General features: G+C 29.0%; 1 non-coding gene across 1 annotated transcript; it reads left to right on the forward strand.

Moving 5' to 3' along the window:
* Nucleotides 1-5813: 5813 nt before the first annotated feature.
* TRNAV-UAC (transfer RNA valine (anticodon UAC)) lies at nucleotides 5814-5886 on the forward strand. Its single transcript has one exon. It is a non-coding gene; the product is annotated as a tRNA-Val (tRNA).
* Nucleotides 5887-7204: the final 1318 nt, after the last annotated feature.

Raw genomic sequence — 7204 nt, forward strand, 5'->3', positions numbered from 1 at the left:
AAAAAAAAAAAAAAAAAATGCTCAGTCTAAAGAAATCTCTTGTGCACAACTGGTGCAAGTGAACACTGTATGACTGGGACATATCGATCTTTTACACTGGTGGCAATTCTTTTTTGTTTATAATGCCTGAATATAACTTTACTAAGAATAGTTTTCAAACGGCGCAGCGATGAAGTGAAAAGATGGAAAGAAAAACTTTTGCAATAAAAACCACCCTAAAATAAACTTAGAGTATCGAAATACAATTCATAATAATTAAAACGTACCTAATGAAGTTCCTGCCTCTTCAAACCTACGTTTCCTTAGTTCTGGTATTTTTTTCCCTCGAGAAAAAAAGATTTTTATGAATTAAATACACTTGGCGCACGTGAGAAAAATCCTCATAACTTGAATATTTTTATTCCAGCCTCAATCGCGCGTGAGATAATGTCTCATGAGAAGGAAAGAGGACTGGACGCTTACCAAGAGCTGCTAAATTGGTGAAGGGGGCGAGGAATAGAAGGGATAGACTGTGAACTACAGATTCCAGGAAGATTTGAACTACAGTTCCCCCTCTAGTAGCTACCAGACCCGAAAAACGAATAACGTGAGAGAAATTCTCACGGAGCAACCAATGACGGGTTAAGGTAATCCAATATTTCTGAAATGTGAGGGCTATTAAGGTTTAATTAAGTTTCTAAATGATTTTGAAAGTTTGAATGACATCGAAAGTTGAAAGTTTACCACTTCTTGCAGGTCCGTCGGTCTGATATAGTAAATTTATCAAGGTTTATGGCCAATAAATCATAACCTATTACGAGTAGCTAAAAAGTCATCATAAACTATTTTATGGTGCATTTAACGAGCTTCAATTTGATCCCTAATAAAGATCTTTGTGCTCAATAGTATCTGGGATACAGTTTTTCCAAAATGAATATTTAAACTAAAAAAAGAATTGAAAGAATATTGTGTGAATTTATTTTGACAAATATTATGAAAACAGCTTTTTATAAAAAAAAAAATTATCGTTATAAAGATGATAGTGCATTTAATTAGCTTCAAATTGAGTTTTATTAGATATCTATATGTTGAATAGTTCCTGAACTACCGAACTTTTGTCAAAATAGAACTTATTTTGACTCAAAGTGTATATTTTATAGATTTTTCGAAATTTGTCTATTTTTTGGTAATTGTGGTATACAATTTTTTTTTATTAGTGTTTCATTTAAAAACTAAATCATCAGAAACATTAATCAATTATTAGCGACACCTAGCGGCCACTAGAGCAGGCTGCTTGTGGGCAGCTAAAGTCATCTGGATTCAGCAAAGAAAGAAAAATATAGCAAATTGCAACCTCACTGATACTTAATTTTTTTTTCTCGATTAAAAATTCTTAATTTTCATAATGAGGTTGAATAGTGAGTAGAGCTATAAGAAGCTGTTTCCCAGAAAGTGAAAAAAAAGACGAGGAAATCATAGAGAAAGAGATACTTCTAAGCAGTTAATATTAATTTTAACAAACTTACTTCAGAATAAGTGTCTCTATATTTTATCTTTTCTTTACTTAAGCTGTCTTCAGAGTACCTCACCTTTATCATTATTATCATCATGCATAAACTAGACCCAATGCATTGAAATTAATTAACATATATAACCTCAGAGATTTATTTTGGCAATCCATAAAACTATGTAATTTATTCAAATAGTAAATTTTTTCCTTTGTCAATTTTAATTAGTTTTTCATAAATTTCAATGGAGTCCACTGATACTAGAAGTATTTAAAGTATTGAACCATATACAATTATAAAAATTTTTGTATTTCATAATTCTTTCGATATATTATGCTTAAAAGTAATTAACAAAATATAATTAACTTTAATATATAATAATATATATATCTATATCTATTTAAGTAATGTTTTTTGCAGTAGCTATAACACAACAGACAGAGCCTGGACAAACAGACAGAGGCAACCTGGAAACTCAATTTGTGCAGGGACCAAACCCTAATACAGTTTCTACAGCCAGTGGGTTGGATTAGCTGCAGGGGATATCCTGCTGCATTTTATTTTATTTAGTTTCCTTTTTGTTGTTATTTGCTCGGACTTTGTTTTTGTGCGTTGGATAGACACTGAAATGAAAAATACAAAACACTAATAGTCACACACAAAAAAAAAACAAAGTATAGAAGTATCTATTTAACATGATAAATGTGATTCAATCACAAAATATTTACTTACGGAGATAAATAAAATTCACAGCAAATTAAAAATTAAGATTTTTTTTTTAATTTTTTTCATGTCTTGGAAATTTACAACTGTACATTTATATACATCCAGTAAATTTGAATTTAGTTTATAATGGAGTGATACAGGCATGTAGAGAAACTACCGATTGCTAGCACTCTAATGACGTTTTTACAGCAGGTCTCTTGGCCATCTCCTTTTCAGGCGAAAGCAATGGAAGAGGAAGCAAGGTTAGACACAAGTGGGTTTGGGTTGTAAGGGATTTTAAAATTTAAATTAGGTTTATTTTTCTTTGCTTAACCAAGAAATTCAGTTTTGTAATAGTTATAACTTTGATTAAATTTTTTTTTTTTTCAAGATGCATGTTTTGTGCCAATATTGAAAATATAACATTACAAAAATTTGACAGTGAATTTCTTTTACTTCTCGATCACGGTTTGGCTAGCAAAGGTTCCTTTTGTACCACTACCCGCCATAACACCATTATAAAAATCTAATTAGAATTGTTTTCGCGATCATACTTATAATTCCACTTACTCTGTATTACATATATAGGAAAGTGAAAGTAATAATCTATATTTCAGATCCATTAATAGTAACAATCATTATTCCAGCCATAGGCTATCATGAACTTAGCTCATCCACTCAGAAAGTAACTTCTATAAAGTGCTCGCTTAGCTTAAGTAGATGCACACAAGATATCTCTTGTTGGAAATACCTTTAGCGAGAAAGTTCGAACGTCCATGGCAGTACTTTGTAGATAATCATTAGAGCTTCGTCTAAATAGTTGATTAGATGTGATAGTGAATTCCATTCAAGGTCGGAGCCGATAAGGATGGGTTAAGTAATTTGTTAGCACATGATATCATTAATAATATATGCGCTAAATCAAATATCTATAAGTATACTATATATCATACATTATTTAATTACTTTAAACATAAAGTCAAATAAATTCATTAATAATAGTTTATATTGTACACTATTTGAAAATATATGCACAAACATTCGTCCAACACCCCAATTTTTAATTACTTAAATAAAAAAATGTAGAGTTACTAACAAAAATTGATGAGACTTCTAAGTATAGTTAAGGGGAATAAAAAAATGGTGGCTGTTGTAAAAAGTTTAAAAATTAATTTTTCATTCAGAGCTCCATAGAATTTAAACAACTTCCAACACTAATAGTACAAGAGCCGGGAAGAAAAAAAGGTAGTTATCTCACCCCAATTTTTGATTACTTCAATAAAAACTATTTATAATTACTAGTCAAAATTGACGAGTCTGCCAAGTATAGGTCGGGGGATTAAAATATGGCGGTTGTTTCAAAACCTTAAAAACATTGATTTTTCATTCGGAGTTCTATATCTTAAAAATTACCAATAACAGTAGGAAATCTAAGAGAACATTATTTAAAGAAGAGTAAATTTTCTGAAATATTACCCCTAAAAGAGCTATTTACGTCCGATAGTTCTCGAGATATAGCTTTTTAAAAAGCAAAATTTCATAAAAATATACTGAAAGATTTGTAGTTAGTTAATTTATTTTGAGATATCTATACCTCAGGAATTATGTGACGTATAGATGTCTATTAGCATTCAAATTAAAGCTAGTTTAATGGACTATAAATAAGTTTATGACCTTTACCATCGTAGGAATAGTAGTTTTCATGATATTTGCTAAAATAAATTGATTTATAAAACTTATTTCAGAAACCATTGGCCGTACTGATGTCTGCCACCACTCAAATTAAAGCTAGTTAAATTTACTACAAAATAGTTTATTATGTTTATCTTTGTAGTAATAGTAGTTTTTATGATATTTGACAAAATGTTAATTTCTAGTTGTTCGTATAAAATGTTGGATTTTTGAAAAAATATATCTTTAGATCCATAAAACGCACATATGTCTGCAAACTCTCAAAATAAAGGAAATTTAACTTACTATAAAGTACTTTATGACACTTATCTTCGTAGGGGTAGTAGTTTTTATGATATTCACATATGAATATAAATTTGGCAAATGAAAATTTGTCCGAACATCTATAAATCAATTTATTTTACCAAATTGAAGATAAACATCATAAACAACTTTATATCTCATTAAACTAGCTTTAATTTGAGTGCTAATAGACATCTGTACGTCAAATGGTTTTTGAGATATAAATTTTTCAAAATAAATTCACTAACTACTGATCTTTTGGTACGTCCCATACAACATTTTTATGAAATGTTGCTTTTTAGAAATCTATACCTTGAAAACTATTTAACGTAAATAACTCTATTAAAGCTCATATTTTAGCAAATTTACTCTTCTTTAAATGACGTTCTCTTAGGTTTTCTTGTGTTGTTCTTACTTTTTAAGATATAGAGCTCCGAATGAAGCATTAGTTTTTTTTATCGCTTTGAAACAGGCACCATTTTTTATTCCCCCTATACTTGACAGACTCATCAATTTTGACTATTAATTATCCATAGTTTTCATTATAGTAATCAAAAATTGGGGTGAGATAACTGCCTTTTTTCTCCTCTTGGGCTCTTGTACTATAACAAACCTAATAGACCATAATTTACAGAGGAGCAAATTGCTAACATATGAGTCCAAAAAGACCTATTTACGTTTAATAATTCCTGAGATAGACTTTTTAAAAAGCAATATTTTATAAAAACATTACTGAAAATTCAATAATTTTTTAATAGTGAATTTATTTTAGCAAGAACTTTTCCTACGAAGATGAATATAATAACTACCTTATAATACATAAAACCTGCTTTGATTTGAGTGATGACAGATATTTGTAGGTTTTTTAATGATTGCTGTGATAGTATCTTTTCATAAATCAAAATATAGATCTTCATTTTGGCAAATATCATTAAAAATACTACTCCCATAAAGATACATCATTAAGTATATTTAACTAGCAACTTTATTTCATGAAAAATTAGTACTTAGTGAATGTATTTAGGGAAATCTATAAACTTCATGAACTACATTATATCACATTAAACTAGCCAATTATTCCTTTGATATAGATTTTCCTAACTAAATTCACTAAATACTGATTGTTCAGTGCATTTTTTTATAAAATATTGCTTTTTGAAAAACAATATCTCGAGAACTATTGAATGTAAATAACTTTTAGGACTCTATATTTTAGCAAATTTATTCTAATTTAAATTATATTTTATTAGTTATTTTTTTAAATAGTCTTTCGTAGTTTTAAAGATATAGAGCTCCGAATGAAAAATTAATTTTTTTTTAAACTTTTTGAAACAGCTGCTGTTTTATATTTCCCCTAATTACACTTAGGAGACTCATCAAATTTTGTGTTTAATTATAGTTTTTATAAAAGTGATAAAAAATTGGGGTTAAATAACTGACTTTTTTTTCCCATCTTGGGCTCTAGTACAAGATGTTCTTATGTATGAATAAAGATAAAATATTGAAGAATGAAGAAATATTTCTTGAAGATTAAATAATAAAATAATTAAAGAAAAAATAAATAGGTATTTAATTCTCATAATAAATATAAATTCATATAATTAAAACAGTATATTTATAATCCTATTAGGCCACGTGATTTCAAGCGGTTCCGTGGTGTAGTGGTTATCACATCTGCTTTACACGCAGAAGGTCGCCAGTTCGATCCTGGCCGGAATCACATTTTTTATTTTATTTTTTTCCGATTTTATTAAACTATCGAATATTTTATAATTAATTATAATTTAAGAAAACATGGTTTATATATGTATTGATTTAATTATGTTACTATATTTTAAATACTTTTTTTATATAAAGTTGTCCCATATGTTCAATAAATTATACTAAAATTATTTCAATTAAAAATAATTAAATTTAGGTTCTTGTCCTACAGTATCCTTTTTAAATTCTCTACTAACGCCTGTTGAACAGATTCAATATTTAGGACTCCATCTGAACAAGAGACTTATTGGAATCCACATACAAGACTGAAACGACAAGAAACTGCTCATAGGTTCCGATTACTACAACACCTACTAGAAAAACCAAACCATCAAATTCCTCCCGTATCCAATCCTTACAATCCAAATTTCTACGTAAATTTCCTTGATGCTCCTTATTACATTACAAATAGACCTATCCACAAAGACCTTAACATCCCATTAGTTGCAGGTTTGGCCCAAAACAGTTATACATCTTCTCATTCCAAACTCCTTACCCATCCTAACCCATTAGTTCTTAATCTCTCATCCTTAACAATACTTGATAATCCTCCGAGGTGTCTGAAAAGAAAATGGCCACGGGACCTTCTAATTTAAATTAATGCTTGAAGTACCACCAATGGGTGGCTCCTTCACAAGATTTTCAAGTGTTTGAAACATTCATCCAATTCACTTAATGTATTTATTATTTTGTACAGTTCTAAATTACATTAAATAAGTAAAAAAAAAGAGGTTTAGATTTAGTGTCAGAATTTTAATGTAATAATAAATAAATTAATTTAAATATATTATTAAATAATTAACATATCAATTTTAAAATAATAATTACATTTGAATTATAAAAAATAAACCCATGAAATTCATCAAAGGTTGCTATTGTTTAACACCTCCCTGGAGGTTTGTATGAAGGTATTACCACGTGGTCAGTCGGATTGACAGTCATCATTCAAAACCCAGACTGATTCAATCACGAAGCCCCCTACAATATCTGTCCGACTAACGCTTACCTCTGAATGAGATACCGAACAGTAATATTCCAGTGCAAAGTATCCTGTATTACTCTTACACAATCAATCTGAACGTCAGTCTTTAGTTTTACTGTCATTCCGAATGGCTGTGCAGAGGTTCTCTTAGAACGGAAAAAAAAAATCGTCGAAACTAACTAACCCGTTTTCTCGTAATGAGTTCACAAAAAGATCTGACATCCCGCCATTAACATGTATTATTTTATTTATGAGTAGTTTTGTTTTTGTAATAAATAAATTATTAAAAAAAAGA

Source organism: Halyomorpha halys, unplaced genomic scaffold (genome assembly GCF_000696795.3).
Source record: "Halyomorpha halys isolate HHAL.00 unplaced genomic scaffold, Hhal_1.1 Scaffold3525.1, whole genome shotgun sequence".
NCBI lineage: Eukaryota > Metazoa > Arthropoda > Insecta > Hemiptera > Pentatomidae > Halyomorpha > Halyomorpha halys.